General features: G+C 44.8%; 1 protein-coding gene across 4 annotated transcripts in view; it reads right to left on the bottom strand.

The window, feature by feature from the left end:
* The window catches only part of LOC106570580 (hyccin-like), a 35,452-nt gene extending 18,850 nt beyond the window's left edge, over positions 1-16,602 (bottom strand). For 2 of the 4 annotated variants that reach the window (XM_045694945.2, XM_045694948.2), the window contains exons 1-2: positions 16,358-16,561; positions 15,445-15,484 (exon numbers count right to left, since the gene is read on the bottom strand). The gene's annotated coding sequence lies outside the window, so the exon portion shown is untranslated. Of the gene's footprint in view, positions 1-15,444; positions 15,485-15,655; positions 15,819-16,357 lie in introns of those variants that run through there. The other 2 variants (XM_045694947.2, XM_045694946.2) reach the window with 2 other exon arrangements.
* Positions 16,603-19,880: the final 3,278 nt, after the last annotated feature.

The following is a 19,880-nucleotide window of genomic DNA, read 5'->3' as shown; positions in this document are numbered from 1 at the left end:
ACAACCAACTTGACAGAGCTTGAAGAATTTTGAAAAGAATAATGGGCAAATGTTGTACAATACAGGTGTGGAAAGATCTTAGGGACTTCCCCAGAAAGACTCAGAGCAGTAATTGCTGCCAAAGATGCTTCGACAAAGTATTGACTCAGTGGTGTGAGTACTTAGGTAAATGTGATACACTACATGACCAAATATATGTGGACACCTGCTCGTTAAACATCTCATTCCAAAATCATGGGAATTAATATGGAGTTGGTGCCCTTGTTGCTGCTATAACAGCCTCCACTCTTCAGAGAAGGCTTTCCACTGGATGTTAGAACATTGCTGCAGGGACATGCTTCCATTCAGCCATAAGAGCATTAGTGAGGTTGTGCACTGATGTTGGGTGATTAGGCCTGGCTCGCAGTCGGCATTCAAATTCATCCCAGAGCTGTTTGATGGGGTTGAGGTCAGGGCTCTGTGTAGGCCTGTCAAGTTCTTCCACACCGATCGACAAACCATTTCTGTACGGACCTCGATTTGTGCACTGGGGCATTGTCATGCTGAAACAGGAAAGGGCCTTCCCCAAACTGTTGCCAGAAAGTTGGAAGCACAGAATAGTGTAGAATGTCATTGTATGCTGTAGCATTAAGATTTCCCTTCACTGGAACGAAGGAGCCTGAACCATGAAAAACAGCCCCAGACCATTATTCCTCCTCCACCGAACTTTACAGTTGGCACTATGCATTGGGGCAGGTAGTGTTCTCCTGGCATCCGCCAAACCCAGATTCATCCATTGGACTGCCAGATGGTGAAGTGTGATTCATCACTCCAGAGAACGCGTTTCCACTGCTCCAGAGTCCAATGGTGGCAAGCTTTACACCACTCCAGCCGACGCTTGGCATAGCACATGGTGTTATTAGGCTTGTGTGCAGCTGCTCAGCCATGGAAACCCATTTCATGAAGCTCCCGACGAACAGTTCTTCTGCAGACGTTGCTTCCAGAGGCAATTTGGAACTTAGTAGGGAGTGTTGAAACTGAGTACAGATGATTTTTAAGCGCTATGTGCTTCAGCACTTGGCAGTCCCGTTCTGTGAGCTTGTGTGGCTTACCACTTCGCGGCTGAGCTGTTATTGCTCATAGACGTTTCCACTTCACAATAACAGCACTTACAGTTGACCGGGGCAACTCTAGCAGGGCAGAAATTTGACTAACTGACTTGTTGGAAAAGTAGCATCCTATGACGGTACCATGTTGAAAGTCACTGAGATCTTGAGTAAGGACATGGAGATTGCATGGCTGTGTGCTCGATTTTATACACCTGTCAGAAATGGGTGTGGCTAAAATAGCCAAATCCACTAATTTGTCCACATACAGAAATACTTTTGTAAATATAGTGTATTTCATTTCAATAGATTTGCAGAAATGTCTAAAAACATGTTTTCACGTTGACATTATGGGGTATTGTTTGTAGATTGGGTGAGAAAAAACAAAGATTTAATCCATTTTGAATTCAGGCTGTAACACAACAAAATGTGGAATAAGTCAAGAGGTATGATTACTTTCTGAGGTAATGCATCTGCTTCATGTCTCAGGCAGCCCGTGAAAGCCAGCTTGGATAGAATGCAATAACTGACTAATATTTGCCATATTCTAATAATTCTCATGTGCCAACCTATCGCCACGGTCGCCAAGGTGAAACTTGCATTCCTGTACATCTAAAATAATTGGACGGTGAAACATGCCAGCCAATCAGAACTGCAAGGCGAAGGCCTTCTTGAAAGTCAGGACAATCATTGTCCTGCAAAGAAACTTGATTTTTATAGTCATTTTTTTATTTTGCAAGAAGTAGACATTTCAAATTAAAATGTGGAGTGGAGCTTACAGTTACGGAATTTACTGTTTCCATCATCACTTGTCTTGATAAATAAAGTTTGACCCAGACGAATGGATAAAAATGTCTCCTATATCTGCCATTTCCATAAAACATTTTGCGACATTGCTTTTATAAAAAAAACCTGGGTCAATAGAAACCTGCAGAGAGCATGCCAATTCTAGCTGCAACCCCCCACACACACACACACACTCCATTCCCAGTCACACACACACACACACACTCCATTCCCAGTCACACACACACAAACACTCCATTCCCAGTCACACACACACACACACACACACACACACACACACACACTCCATTCCCAGTCTTACACACACACACTCCATTCCCAGTCACACACACACACACACACACACACACACTCCATTCCCAGTCTCACACACCACACACACCACACACACACACACACACTCCATTCCCAGTCACACACACACACCATTCCCAGTCACACTCACACACACACACACACACACACACACACTCCATTCCCAGTCACACACACACTCCATTCCCAGTCACACACACACACACACACACTCCATTCCCAGTCACACACACACACACACACCTCCACCCAGCACACACACACACCCCTCCATTCCCAGTCGCTCGCGCACACACACACACACACACTCCATTCCCAGTCACACACCACCCTCCATTCCCAGTCACACACACACACACACCTCCATTCCCAGTCACACACACACACACTCCATTCCCAGTCACACACACACACACACACACTCCATTCCCAGTCACACACACACACTCCATTCCCAGTCGCTCGCGCACACACACACACACTCCATTCTCAGACACACACACACCCACACACACACACTGCATTCCCAGTCTCTCACACACACACTGCATTCCCAGTCTCTCACACATACACACACACACACTGCATTCCCAGTCTCTCACACACACACTGCATTCCCAGTCTCTCACACACACACTGCATTCCCAGTCTCTCACACATACACACACACACTGCATTCCCAGTCTCTCACACATACACACACACACACTGCATTCCCAGTCTCTCACACATACACACACACACACTGCATTCCCAGTCTCTCACACATACACACACACACACTGCATTCCCAGTCTCTCACACATACACACACACACACTGCATTCCCAGTCTCTCACACATACACCACACACACACTGCATTCCCAGTCTCTCACACATACACACACACACACTGCATTCCCAGTCTCTCACACATACACACACTGCATTCCCAGTCTCTCACACATACACACACTGCATTCCCAGTCTCTCACACATACACACACTGCATTCCCAGTCTCTCACACATACACACACTGCATTCCCAGTCTCTCACACATACACACACTGCATTCCCAGTCTCTCACACATACACACACTGCATTCCCAGTCTCTCACACACACCACACACTGCATTCCCAGTCTCTCACACACACACACTGCATTCCCAGTCTCTCACACACACACACTGCATTCCCAGTCTCTCACACATACACACACTGCATTCCCACACACACTGCATTCCAGTCTCTCACACACACACACTGCATTCCCAGTCTCTCACACATACACACACTGCATTCCCAGTCTCTCACACATACACACACTGCATTCCCAGTCTCTCACACATACACACACTGCATTCCCAGTCTCTCACACATACACACACTGCATTCCCAGTCTCTCACACATACACACACTGCATTCCCAGTCTCTCACACATACACACACTGCATTCCCAGTCTCTCACACATACACACACTGCATTCCCAGTCTCTCACACACACACACTGCATTCCCAGTCTCTCACACACACACACACTGCATTCCCAGTCTCTCACACATACACTGCATTCCCAGTCTCTCACACATACACACACACACACTGCATTCCCAGTCTCTCACACATACACACCCTGCATTCCCAGTCTCTCACACATACACACTGCATTCCCAGTCTCTCACACATACACCTGCATTCCCAGTCTCTCACACATACACACTGCATTCCCAGTCTCTCACACATACACACTGCATTCCCAGTCTCTCACACATACACACTGCATTCCCAGTCTCTCACACATACACACACACACACACTGCATTCCCAGTCTCTCACACATACACACACACACACACACACACTGCATTCCCAGTCTCTCACACATACACACACACACACACACTGCATTCCCAGTCTCTCACACATACACACACACACTGCATTCCCAGTCTCTCACACATACACACACACACTGCATTCCCAGTCTCTCACACATACACACTGCATTCCCAGTCTCTCACACATACACACACACACACACACACACTGCATTCCCAGTCTCTCACACATACAACACACACACACACACACTGCATTCCCAGTCTCTCACACATACACACACACGCACACACTGCATTCCCAGTCTCTCACACATACACACACACCACACACTGCATTCCCAGTCTCTCACACATACACACACACTGCATTCCCAGTCTCTCACACATACACACACCACACACACTGCATTCCCAGTCTCTCACACATACACACACACACACACACTGCATTCCCAGTCTCTCACACATACACACACACACACACACTGCATTCCCAGTCTCTCACACATACACACACACACACACTGCATTCCCAGTCTCTCACACATACACACACACTGCATTCCCAGTCTCTCACACACACACACACACTGCATTCCCAGTCTCTCACACATACACACACACACACACACTGCATTCCCAGTCTCTCACACATACACACACACACACACACACACACACACACACACACTGCATTCCCAGTCTCTCACACATACACACACACACACACACACACACTGCATTCCCAGTCTCTCACACATACACACACACACACACACTGCATTCCCAGTCTCTCACACATACACACACACACACACACTGCATTCCCAGTCTCTCACACATACACACACACTGCATTCCCAGTCTCTCACACATACACACACACACACACACTGCATTCCCAGTCTCTCACACATACACACACACACACACACTGCATTCCCAGTCTCTCACACATACACACACACACACACTGCATTCCCAGTCTCTCACACATACACACATACACTGCATTCCCAGTCTCTCACACATACACTGCATTCCCAGTCTCTCACACATACACACACACACTGCATTCCCAGTCTCTCACACATACACTGCATTCCCAGTCTCTCACACATACACACTGCATTCCCAGTCTCTCACACACACACACTGCATTCCCAGTCTCTCACACATACACACTGCATTCCCAGTCTCTCACACACACACACTGCATTCCCAGTCTCTCACACATACACACACACACACACACACACTGCATTCCCAGTCTCTCACACATACACACACACACACACACTGCATTCCCAGTCTCTCACACATACGCACACACACACACTGCATTCCCAGTCTCTCACACATACACACACTGCATTCCCAGTCTCTCACACATACACACACACTGCATTCCCAGTCTCTCACACATACACTGCATTCCCAGTCTCTCACACATACACACTGCATTCCCAGTCTCTCACACATACACACACACTGCATTCCCAGTCTCTCACACATACACACACACACACACTGCATTCCCAGTCTCTCACACATACACACACACACACACTGCATTCCCAGTCTCTCACACATACACACACACACACACACACTGCATTCCCAGTCTCTCACACATACACACACACACTGCATTCCCAGTCTCTCACACATACACACACACACACTGCATTCCCAGTCTCTCACACATACACACACACACACACACTGCATTCCCAGTCTCTCACACATACACACACACACACACACTGCATTCCCAGTCTCTCACACATACACACACACACACCACACACACACACACACTGCATTCCCAGTCTCTCACACATACACACACACACTGCATTCCCAGTCTCTCACACATACACACACTGCATTCCCAGTCTCTCACACATACACACACACTGCATTCCCAGTCTCTCACACATACACACACACACTGCATTCCCAGTCTCTCACACATACACACACACACTGCATTCCCAGTCTCTCACACATACACACACACACTGCATTCCCAGTCTCTCACACACACACTGCATTCCCAGTCTCTCACACATACACACACACACACACACTGCATTCCCAGTCTCTCACACATACACACACACTGCATTCCCAGTCTCTCACACATACACACACACTGCATTCCCAGTCTCTCACACATACACACACACACACACTGCATTCCCAGTCTCTCACACATACACACACACACACACTGCATTCCCAGTCTCTCACACATACACACACACACACACACACTGCATTCCCAGTCTCTCACACATACACACACACACACACACTGCATTCCCAGTCTCTCACACATACGCACACACACACACTGCATTCCCAGTCTCTCACACATACACACACACTGCATTCCCAGTCTCTCACACATACACACACACTGCATTCCCAGTCTCTCACACATACACTGCATTCCCAGTCTCTCACACATACACACTGCATTCCCAGTCTCTCACACATACACACACACCCCTGCATTCCCAGTCTCTCACACATACACACACACACACACTGCATTCCCAGTCTCTCACACATACACACACACACACACTGCATTCCCAGTCTCTCACACATACACACACACACACACACACTGCATTCCCAGTCTCTCACACATACACACACACACTGCATTCCCAGTCTCTCACACATACACACACACACACTGCATTCCCAGTCTCCACATACACACACACACACACACTGCATTCCAGTCTCTCACACATACACACACACACACACACTGCATTCCCAGTCTCTCACACATACACACACACACCACACACACACACACACACTGCATTCCCAGTCTCTCACACATACACACACACACTGCATTCCCAGTCTCTCACACATACACACACTGCATTCCCAGTCTCTCACACATACACACACACACACACACACACTGCATTCCCAGTCTCTCACACATACACACACACACTGCATTCCCAGTCTCTCACACATCACACACACACTGCATTCCCAGTCTCTCACACATACACACACACTGCATTCCCAGTCTCTCACACATACACACACCACACACACACCTGCATTCCCAGTCTCTCACACATACACACACACTGCATTCCCAGTCTCTCACACATACACACACACTGCATTCCCAGTCTCTCACACATACACACACACACACACTGCATTCCCAGTCTCTCACACATACACACACACACACACTGCATTCCCAGTCTCTCACACATACACACACACACACACTGCATTCCCAGTCTCTCACACATACACACACACACACACTGCATTCCCAGTCTCTCACACATACACACACACACACACTGCATTCCCAGTCTCTCACACATACACACACACACACACACTGCATTCCCAGTCTCTCACACATACACACACACATACACTGCATTCCCAGTCTCTCACACATACACACACACACTGCATTCCCAGTCTCTCACACATACACACACTGCATTCCCAGTCTCACACACACACACACTCCATTCCCAGTCTCACACACACACTCCATTCCCAGTCTCACACACACACACACACTGCATTCCCAGTCTCACACATACACACACTCCATTCCCAGTCTCACACATACACACACTCCATTCCCAGTCTCACACATACACACACACACCATTCCCAGACACACACACACCATTCCCAGACACACACACACCATTCCCAGACACACACATCATTCCCAGTCTCTCACACACACACACACACACCATTCCCAGTCTCACACACACACACACACACACTCCATTCCCAGTCTCACACACACACACACACACATTGCATTCCCAGTCTCACACATACACATACACCATTCCCAGACACACACACACCATTCCCAGACACACACACACCATTCCCAGACACACACATACCATTCCCAGTCTCACACACACACACACACACACACATTGCATTCCCAGTATCACACATACACACACTGCATTCCCAGTCTCACACACATACACACACACTGCATTCCCAGTCTCACACACACACACACACCATTCCCAGACACACACCATTCCCAGACACCTCAGTCACCATGACCTCACCTCCTAACCCATACTCACACTCTGAGTCCCAATTCTCTGTCCTTCCTCCCAAATAACACACTCCTCCCCACCCCACCCACTTAAAAGTGGATTGGTGTAAGCATGGGCTTGTCTACACCAGTCTTTTTTCTTATAAAACCATGAAGGGAAGTGAACAAGTGCTGTAAAAATGGACAGGACAAGCAAACGTTGCTCTGGCATGTTATCAGACAGGAACAAAAGCCAGGAAGTGAATGGACCAATCAGAACACCCTGTTTTGGAGAGCTTGGAGGTGAGAAGAAAGTGCTGCCCCAGATGTTTTTTCCTGTAGAAACAGAAAAGAGACCGAGAGAGAGAAAGAGCGAGAGAGAATTGGCGACGGTAGAACAGTCTGCAGCACCCGACCTCACCCTACTAGAATCTGAGGTCAAATGTCTACTGTTTGCTGATGATCTGGTGCTACTACACCAGAATCTGCACAGATTCTGTCAGACCTGGGCCCTGACAGTGAATCTCAGTAAGACACAAATAATGGTGTTCCAAAGAAGGTCCAGTTGCCAGGACAACAAATACAAATTCCATCTAGACACCGTCGTCCTAGAGCACACAAAAAACTATACATACCTCGGCCTAAACATCAACACCACAGGTAACTTCCACAAAGCTGTGAACGATCTGAGAGACATGGCAAGAAGGGCCTTCCTTCTATTCCATCAAAAGGAACATAACATTTGACGTTCCCGCGATTCATCCGATAGCGTTGATTTCAATAAGTGCATAGACAATGTTCTCCCCACAGTGATTAAGAATGTATCCAAACCAAAAACCATGAAGTACAGGCTGGGATACAGGCTGGGATACAGGCTGGGATACAGGCTAGAGCTTCCGCTTTCAAGGAATGGGACACGGACACACAAGAAAGCCCGCTATGACCTTCGACGAGACATCGAACTCTACAAATAAAAGGGCAGTTTAGAAGGAAGGTGGAATCCTATTAGACCGGCTCCGATGATCGTCCTGTGTGGCAGAGCAGACAAGAACGGATTATAAAAGGGAAACGCAGCCATGAAGCAGTTCTCCCAAACAAGCTAAATGCCTTTTTACACGTTGAAGAATAGAACACTGTGCCTTGCGTGAAAGACCCTGTTTTTCCAGATGTCTGTGTGCTCTCACTCTGTGGCTGATGTGAGCAAAACGTTTAAACACTTTAAACAGATGGAATACCGGGGTGTGTTCAAATGTTTCCAAGTTTCAAACATGTTCTCAAATGCCACTGAAATGGCAGCAGCGATATGAGAACCAGCACATTCTTGAGCATGCAATACGGCTTTCCTCAGTAGGAAATCCTCGACGACCCACTGTGCTGTCAGACTCATAACGCACAACTGTTGATTGTTGGGAAGACGGGGTCGTAAACAAGCACGGGAAAATCTACACCACATATATTCATCGCATGTGACATAAAATCTGATTTGATGCCACCAGATGTTTATTTATATTCTTGTTATCTATTCAGTAACATTCCATAACCATTCATTCGGAAGGTTAAATCCTCGCTCAGATGACTGACCGCAGCATCTATCAGTAGCCTAAACTGTGGCACAAATTGTGGAATTTCCACACCTAGCCGAAGTATTAAACTAAATGACTGGGGGATGTAAAGGACTCTGATAGAAACAATCTCTTCTACCACTACAGAGACCTGCATCGGCTGGCGGGTGGTCCCGGACTTCAGAGAACTTGGGTAACGGCGTAATTACACTTGACATGTGGACTGACAATTTTCTAAAAATAGAACACTTGTGCCTTACAGCCCGTTACATAAACAAAGAGTGGGTGCTTGTGAAGAGGATGCTATTCACCACAGAGTGGGACATTTCACAGCGCAAAACTGCAGATACTGTAAGGCCAGCTATTGTGAAAGAATATTTGGGGATCTTGTTGACTTTCCTCCATCGCTTCAAAGAGGTCACAGTCCCCTTGGGAGGCAAGTAAACAGGCTACTGTTGACCCGGGAACTGGGTGGTTCCTAAGGATAAAGCTTCACCTACAGCTGGATTAGTGGTGTCAGAGAAGAGAAACCAGCTGACCAGGCACGGACATCCGTTTCCTGCTATTTTTACACTATTGTTCTAAATTCAAAAAAAAAAAAAATCACCCTCTTCTTCATCATTATTCAGTTCATTCAATTTCAAAATGGTGAAGTCGTGTACATTTATCAGTTCCTATTTGGTTTCCATCACTCATTCATCAATTCACCTAATTCATTCAATGAGGAGAGAAGCAATAGCGCCAGGGTACCAACGCTTTACACTGAATACCATACTATACCATAGTGCCCCACAGCATAACGTCAATACCATACTATACCATAGTGCCCCACAGCATAACGTCAATACCATACTATACCATAGTGCACCACAGCATAACGTCAATACCATACTATACCATAGTGCACCACAGCATAACGTTAATACCATACTATACCATAGTGCCCCACAGCATAACATCAATACCATACTATACCATAGTGCACCACAGCATAACGTCAATACCATACTATACCATAGTGCCCCACAGCATAACATCAATACCATACTATACCATAGTGCACCACAGCATAACGTCAATACCATACTATACCATAGTGCACCACAGCATAACGTTAATACCATACTATACCATAGTGCCCCACAGCATAACATCAATACCATACTATACCATAGTGCACCACAGCATAACGTCAATACCATACTATACCATAGTGCACCACACCATAACGTCAATACCATACTATACCATAGTGCCCCACAGCATAACGTCAATACCATACTATACCATAGTGCACCACAGCATAACGTCAATACCATACTATACCATAGTGCCCCACAGCATAACGTTAATACCATACTATACCATAGTGCCCCACAGCATAACGTCAATACCATACTATACCATAGTGCACCACAGCATAACGTCAATACCGTACTATACCATAGTGCACCACAGCATAACGTCAATACCATACTATACCATAGTGCCCCACAGCATAACGTCAATACCATACTATACCATAGTGCACCACAGCATAACGTTAATACCATACTATACCATAGTGCCCCACAGCATAACATCAATACCATACTATACCATAGTGCACCACAGCATAACGTCAATACCATACTATACCATAGTGCACCACAGCATAACGTCAATACCATACTATACCATAGTGCACCACAGCATAACGTTAATACCATACTATACCATAGTGCCCCACAGCATAACGTCAATACCATACTATACCATAGTGCACCACAGCATAACGTTAATACCATACTATACCATAGTGCCCCACAGCATAACGTTAATACCATACTATACCATAGTGCACCACAGCATAACGTTAATACCATACTATACCATAGTGCCCCACAGCATAACGTTAATACCATACTATACCATAGTGCACCACAGCATAACGTCAATACCATACTATACCATAGTGCCCCACAGCATAACGTCAATACCATACTATACCATAGTGCACCACAGCATAACGTTAATACCATACTATACCATAGTGCACCACAGCATAACGTCAATACCATACTATACCATAGTGCCCCACAGCATAACGTCAATACCATACTATACCATAGTGCACCACAGCATAACGTCAATACCATACTATACCATAGTGCACCACAGCATAACGTCAATACCATACTATACCATAGTGCACCACAGCATAACGTCAATACCATACTATACCATAGTGCACCACAGCATAACATCAATACCATACTATACCATAGTGCCCCACAGCATAACTCAATACCATACTATACCATAGTGCACCACAGCATAACGTCAATACCATAGTGCCCCACAGCATAACATCAATACCATACTATACCATAGTGCACCACAGCATAACGTCAATACCATACTATACCATAGTGCACCACAGCATAACGTCAATACCATACTATACCATAGTGCACCACAGCATAACGTCAATACCATACTATACCATAGTGCACCACAGCATAACATCAATACCATACTATACCATAGTGCACCACAGCATAACGTCAATACCATAGTGCCCCACAGCATAACGTCAATACCGTACTATACCATAGTGCACCACAGCATAACGTCAATACCATACTATACCATAGTGCACCACAGCATAACGTCAATACCATACCATAGTGCACCACAGCGTAACGTCAATACCATAGTGCACCACAGCATTACGTCAATACCATAGTGCACCACAGCATAACGTCAATACCATAGTGCACCACAGCATAACGTCAATACCATAGTGCACCAAAGCATAACGTCAATACCATAGTGCACCACAGCATAACGTCAATACCATAGTGCACCAAAGCATAACGTCAATACCGTACTATACCTTAGTGTACCTCAATGCACCACAGCATAATGTCAACTTTTAATTCAGGAACCACAGTAAAGGCTTAGCTCTGATCATATTTACTGAGCGCCCTCTCCTCATACTGCTGTTAGACCAAGCTCTCTCCTTTCAGGAGCCATGAACGGGTGTCAAATGAAAGATAAGAGAGTCTATATTTTAGAGATATTAAGGAATATATACATTTTCCTAGGAATAAGGCTTTGATTTCTGGTCAAACAGATGGAAAAGGGGTCTTAGACAACATCCACTAGAAAAAGTCTTACTGTATTAGAAATACATCAAAACAATGTCGATTTTTTTAAATGTATTTAACCTTTTATTTAACTAGGCAAGTCAGTTAAGAACAAATTCTTATTTACAATGACGGCGTACCCCGGCCAAACCCTGAATACGCTGGGCAAATTGTGCGCAGCCCTACGGGACTCCCAAATCACGGGCCGGTTGTGATACAGCCTGGAATCGAACCAGGGTCTGTAGTGACGCCTCCAGCACTGAGATGCAGTGCCTTAGACCGCTGCGCCCCTCGGGAGCCCAAAGTCCCCTGCCAACTACTATCAACACATATTACGTTTTTGATAAATGTTTCTGCTTTCTGTAAGTTTAAGAAACATTGCCTTGTAATTCTGTTACCAAAAACCCCACATACCTTGAAGATATTTTATAATGTCTCTCCTCATGTGGAGGGAGGATAATGAAAGATCACAGAAGTAACAAGTGAAGGTAGACCTACCAATTAGTTTTATTTTGCTGATATGAAGTTTATGAATTATTAAGGGATTAAAACTATGAATTATCTTACTGCAATTGAATTGGCTACAATAAGAAATGATAGTAGTTACAAACCAGTTGGATCACCCGCTACTGTCCTCCCTTCCACTGGCATACTGTTATGTTCAGCTCATAACTCTCCCCGTTTACTGTAATAAGCATCCTCAGCCACTGAGCACCGACGACACCGGACGTCCAGGAACGTTTAAAAGTAGTTGAAATTTGGTCAGTCTGCTCTGGCCGGACTAAATCTGAACCAATGATAGAAGTCCGTTTCACAAGTTCGGTCAGCACAGTAATTACAGTAGAGCACAGTACTATACATTACTTTACAGTAGAGCACAGTGCTATACTTTACAGTAGAGCACAGTGCTATACTTTACAGTAGAGCACAGTACTATACATTACTTTACAGTAGAGCACAGTACTATACATTACTTTACAGTAGAGCACAGTACTATACATTACTTTACAGTAGAGCACAGTACTATACATTACTTTACAGTAGAGCACAGTGCTATACATTACTTTACAGTAGAGCACAGTACTATAGATTACTTTACAGTAGAGCACAGTACTATACATTACAGTAGAGCACAGTGCTATACATTACTTTACAGTAGAGTTCAGTACAGCAGAGGTCGCAGACCATCAACAAATTTGCGTTTAGAACTCGTCACCTGTGTTTCATATTGAAAGTCAGTGTTTTTTTGCATCAATAAACTGATCAGGGATGTGCAACTTTAGCTTTCCTTCATAGAAAACACATTTCATATGCGTTTTAAAATCTTTTTGCGTTAAAAACACAGAATTCTGCATTAATGAGACCCCTGGTGCAGTACAATGTAGTGTATTGTACTGAACATATCTACTTCACTGTATGTACTGTACTCTACTGTACTGTGATTGGTTCAAATTTGGTCTGGTACAGACCGTGGTCACAGAGTTTCTAAACCAAGAGGCGCAACATCGCGAGACTTCCAGGAACACTTGTGAAGCAGAGCAGGCCGGGGTTTGGACTTGGAGAAGTCAATGAGAGAAGTGAAACACTGTTCCTTAAGTTGTCTAAAGTCACAACCTAGATTCCAGCCAATGTCTCAAGTAGCTGAACTTATTATTACTCCTACCTCGTGAGTGACAAACTGACATTTTTGTTTTTGTTGTCAAAAATCAACTCTATATTTAAAGGAGTGCCTTTGATTTGATGGCCTGCACATGCGCAGTCCAGCACAATACGACCGTTAGGCCCGATGACGTGTTTTTACGCCTGAGTTTAGCTAGCCAACGTCGCCATGGCGTCGCCTCCATTTGTGATCTGGGATTTGCATTGGAGAAGCAGTACTGTACCGTCTTTGGCGTGGTCTTATTTGGGGGAGGAGCTCATTATAATAAATAGCCAGTGTGTAGAATACCCAAATATGCAAAAGACAGATATTGAATATTTCTACCTTTGTGTACCTATTGAAGATACATTACTATGATATTCATATCCATAATTATATATTTATGTGTAGTACAGATAAGGGTCACATGATCTTATTCCTTTACCAGATGTAAATCCACTTCACTTATTGTAGTTCAATAACCATCGTTTTTTTTCTTCAAAACTCAAGTGTCATGTCGTAGCCGACACCACGTTCTTTCTGCATCTTTCAATCTTAATTTGGTGCAGATATTTGAAAAACGTGGTCGCATAAAAACGGAGGGAGATTTACAAAAATGTGCTTCAGCACAATTCTTCCAGTAAATGTGTTTTTGTGAAAATGCCCGTGTAAATTATTCCAAGTAGTCCTTGTGCATGGTTTGTTAAACTTTGAAATCAATGGTTTTTGTTTGGCATACATTTTAAAGTGAAAAATCAGAGTCAAAAGTGTAATCCCATTACTGTGGAACTGTCCTGTAGCAGAGGGACTCTGTGTGTACACCTCTACAGTGGTGAGTCGGGTGGGTATAATTTGGGTAAAGTTCCAACAGGAATCTGTTCCAAAAACTTCGTAAATCACATGGTTGCCAACAAACAACTCATACAACGTCGTACAGCGGCAGAATAAGATACCGGGTAGGGAGTGGGCAACCTCATTAAGTTTTCACTCACCACGTTTATTCCGAAAAATGTCTGTCCTCCCTCTGGTTGCCTATGGACAAACATGAAGAATAAGTTAGGTGGTGAGTTGATGCCTATTCGGCAGCTAGTTAACTAGGTGAATTGATCGTGCTACTTTGTATGAGTTGTTTGTTGGCGACCTTGTACTTTACGAAGTTTTTGGAACAGATTCCTGTTGGAACTTTACACAAATGATACCCACCCTTCCTGGGTCTGTGGTATCCACCGCAGATCGATGCTACAAGACTATTGATCAGTGTACAGCCACAACATCTACTGGCATAAACACTAAGCAGTAGCTAGTTGACCGTCACTACAATACAAATCATAATCAAATCGATTAGCTACATCATATGGAGACTAAACCAGACTGAAAAGGGTACATCTGGAAATAAGACTAGGGTATAAATGACTTGTTAGCTAGCTGAAGGACAAACTTTATGACAGCTGTCTGATTACGGAAGCCACCTGGGCTTGTCACGCCAATGACAGTAAACTAGTTGCTAATTAGCTAACTGTACTATCTTGCCAACCTAGTCACGAAACGAAGTTACTAATTAGCTGGTTTGAACTCACGCCTGACACAGTTTAACTCGACGTTAGTTAGCTACAGTAGATGCTAACGGTAGTTGGCATGATTCCTAGTTATCAAAGCTTCGCCAGTCAGCTCTACAGACATCCGCTAGCTAGCTTCCTATTGTAGATAGCTACTTTACCTAACAGTTATTGCAAGCTGCTTTGTGTGAGGTCGCTAGTAGGACTAACTACTTTAGTTAGCTATATTTGCTTTCCAGAGCAGAATCGCCAACTCAGTCAGATTTCAAACTGAAAATGTGTATGCAGTCAGAATGGCCTCTCCAAGAAGACGAGCTAGCTGGAGAGAAAAAATGTATTATTTACTTACTATCATGCTATCTCGAGATTTCCTTTGTCTCCAAGTCCACTATTGTACCGTCCAGGCATATGGGTAGCTATCAATTACTCCACAAATCCACTATCTAAATCATTTATCAACCTACATCTTCATTTACGACCACAATTCCTACTAGCTTGAATTCGAGGATTAATTCGGAATGACAGGCATGTGAGCAAATGGTCAAACAGTATAAAATGTAACCCCCACGCCTCCAGAAATAGCGACCAATGCAATTTGATATAGGGGCGGGACATCATAATTTCCGCAAATACGGTGGATTGTCGCTGTCATCTCTGACAGTCAGGGCAGACCACGGGAAGAGGAAGAGACACTGGTCGTGTATGAACCACAGTGGCGGTTCTACACCATTTCAACTGGGGGGGGCAAGCTGGGGCCAGTTGTACTGTTAGAGGGGCCAGTTACATTAGACGTTATTGTTGTCATATCGTGTTCTTCACTGCATTGCAGGCAAAAGACCATGTTCATAATCATCATCGTTGCCACTGTCTAATAACGGATGTAAAAAAAGAACGATAGCAAAAATGTGTTATGTAAACATTATTTCATACTCCACATTTAGGGGGGCCACAAGGGGGTCCAAAATTGTTGTTATAGGGGCACTGCACCCCCCCCCCCCCCCCCCCCCCCCCAGAACCACTAGTGATGAACCATTGTGTTTTATATAATATCTGATATTTGTAACATTGAAATTCATCTTTATATGTGATTTTAAAAGGGAAAGTATACAATGTTCTCAACTCTTTAAAGGGTATGTATTTTTAATATGCTGTATTATAAATTGTATCTACATGGTTATCACTGCAAGGCTTATTGACTTACATTATATAATTGTTATTAACCAGAAAAATATAATGGTTTAATAATAAATACACCAGGTTGATGTAAAAAGTAACTCTGGAAATATATTATGATAATTTGGTACATTCATAGACAAGCCTCCATCTGCCAGTAGTTTATGAGGTGCAGTGTAAAATGTGCATAGCTAATGGTCCTGCAACGGTTATCGCTGCAGAAAACCGCCTTTCAGATAATTGCAGTAACATTTGAACTAATACATGATGTAAATGATTGACCAGACACATGAACTGTCTCGTCCTTGTCCACACTACAGTGCAACATGTCAGTAGCAAAGCTTTTCCTCCATCTTCTCATCTCCCTTTTTCTCTCTCTCTCTCTCTCTCTCTCCAATCACACACACATCTCTCTCCCACCCTTAACCCCCCCACACAGTCCCTCCCTCCCTCCCCACATCTCCCTGTCCTGCTGCGGGGTCCTGTCAGTACCAATAAGGAGTCTCTGTGTGCTAAGTGGTTTAGAGGTGCAGTGTACCATGTTCTAATACTCCGCTATGTCACTCAAACACTAACAACAGAGTGCAGTTTTAATTTGTTATAAAACACAATAACATACAGTATTAACACAGAAGAAACCCTAACATGATCTCTAAAATCGACAGTGGTTTAATGAACAGTGTTTGATTAGATTAGGATTTAGAATAGGAATTCCTGTCCAGAATAAATCAGGATATATCTCAGCTAATATTTCTAACTAGTTCATAGACATACTCACAATACAATACTTAAACATTATCTATAACCAGTCATAATCTGTGGCACTCCAAGACCAGCCAAACCCTGCAGGAGAGTGTTTTCTAACAGTGTAGGTCCATAGTGTGCTTTTTACATGATAGTAAAAATAGCCTACATTGATTCCCAAAATAATTCAAAGTGACCCAGAGGTCAGTGTCCCCAGAGGTCTCTCTCCTCTCAGTGAGTGTGAATGAGATTACCATCCGATAAGAGGTGGACCCATAGAGTTACCAGTGCAAGGTGTAAGGAACCACAGCACTAGGTCCCCAGATAGAGGCACCACAGCACTAGGTCCCCAGATAGAGGAACCACAGCACTAGGTCCCCAGATAGAGGAACAACAGCACTAGGTCCCCAGATAGAGGAATAACAGCACTAGGTCCCCAGATAGAGGAATAACAGCACTAGGTCCCCAGATAGAGGAATAACAGCACTAGGTCCCCAGATAGAGGAATAACAGCACTAGGTCCCTGGATAGAGGAACAACAGCACTAGGTCCCCAGATAGAGGAATAACAGCACTAGGTCCCCAGATAGAGGAACAACAGCACTAGGTCCCCAGATAGAGTAACAACAGCACTAGGTCCCTGGATAGAGGAATAACAGCACTAGGTCCCTGGATAGAGGAACAACAGCACTAGGTCCCTGGATAGAGGAATAACAGCACTAGGTCCCTGGATAGAGGAACAACAGCACTAGGTCCCTGGATAGAGGAACAACAGCACTAGGTCCCCAGATAGAGGAATAACAGCACTAGGTCCCCAGATAGAGGAACAACAGCACTAGGTCCCCAGATAGAGGAACAACAGCACTAGGTCCTGGATAGAGGAATAACAGCACTAGGTCCCCAGATAGAGGAATAACAGCACTAGGTCCCTGGATAGAGGAACAACAGCACTAGGTCCCTGGATAGAGGAACAACAGCACTAGGTCCCTGGATAGAGGAATAACAGCACTAGGTCCCTGGATAGAGGAATAACAGCACTAGGTCCCTGGATAGAGGAACAACAGCACTAGGTCCCCAGATAGAGGAATAACAGCACTATGTCCCCAGATAGAGGAATAACAGCACTAGGTCCCCAGATAGAGGAACAACAGCACTAGGTCCCTGGATAGAGGAATAACAGCACTAGGTCCCTGGATAGAGGAATAACAGCACTAGGTCCCTGGATAGAGGAATAACAGCACTAGGTCCCTGGATAGAGGAATAACAGCACTAGGTCCCCAGATAGAGGAATAACAGCACTAGGTCCCTGGATAGAGGAACAACAGCACTAGGTCCCTGGATAGAGGAATAACAGCACTAGGTCCCTGGATAGAGGAACAACAGCACTAGGTCCCTGGATAGAGGAATAACAGCACTAGGTCCCCAGATAGAGGAATAACAGCACTAGGTCCCTGGATAGAGGAATAACAGCACTAGGTCCCCAGATAGAGGAACAACAGCACTAGGTCCCTGGATAGAGGAATAACAGCACTAGGTCCCCAGATAGAGGAATAACAGCACTAGGTCCCCAGATAGAGGAATAACAGCACTAGGTCCCTGGATAGAGGAATAACAGCACTAGGTCCCTGGATAGAGATACAACAGCACTAGGTCCCCAGATAGAGGAATAACAGCACTAGGTCCCCAGATAGAGATACAACAGCACTAGGTCCCCAGATAGAGGAATAACAGCACTAGGTCCCTGGATAGAGGAACAACAGCACTAGGTCCCTGGATAGAGGAATAACAGCACTAGGTCCCTGGATAGAGGAATAACAGCACTAGGTCCCTGGATAGAGGAATAACAGCACTAGGTCCCTGGATAGAGGAACAACAGCACTAGGTCCCTGGATAGAGGAACAACAGCACTAGGTCCCCAGATAGAGGAATAACAGCACTAGGTCCCTGGATAGAGGA

The sequence above is a fragment of the Salmo salar genome, chromosome 14 (genome assembly GCF_965601325.2).
Source record: "Salmo salar chromosome 14, fSalSal1, whole genome shotgun sequence".
NCBI classification, from domain to species: Eukaryota; Metazoa; Chordata; class Actinopteri; order Salmoniformes; family Salmonidae; genus Salmo; species Salmo salar.
Note: the sequence above shows the minus strand (reverse complement) of the source record. Positions and strands in the feature narration are given on the sequence as shown.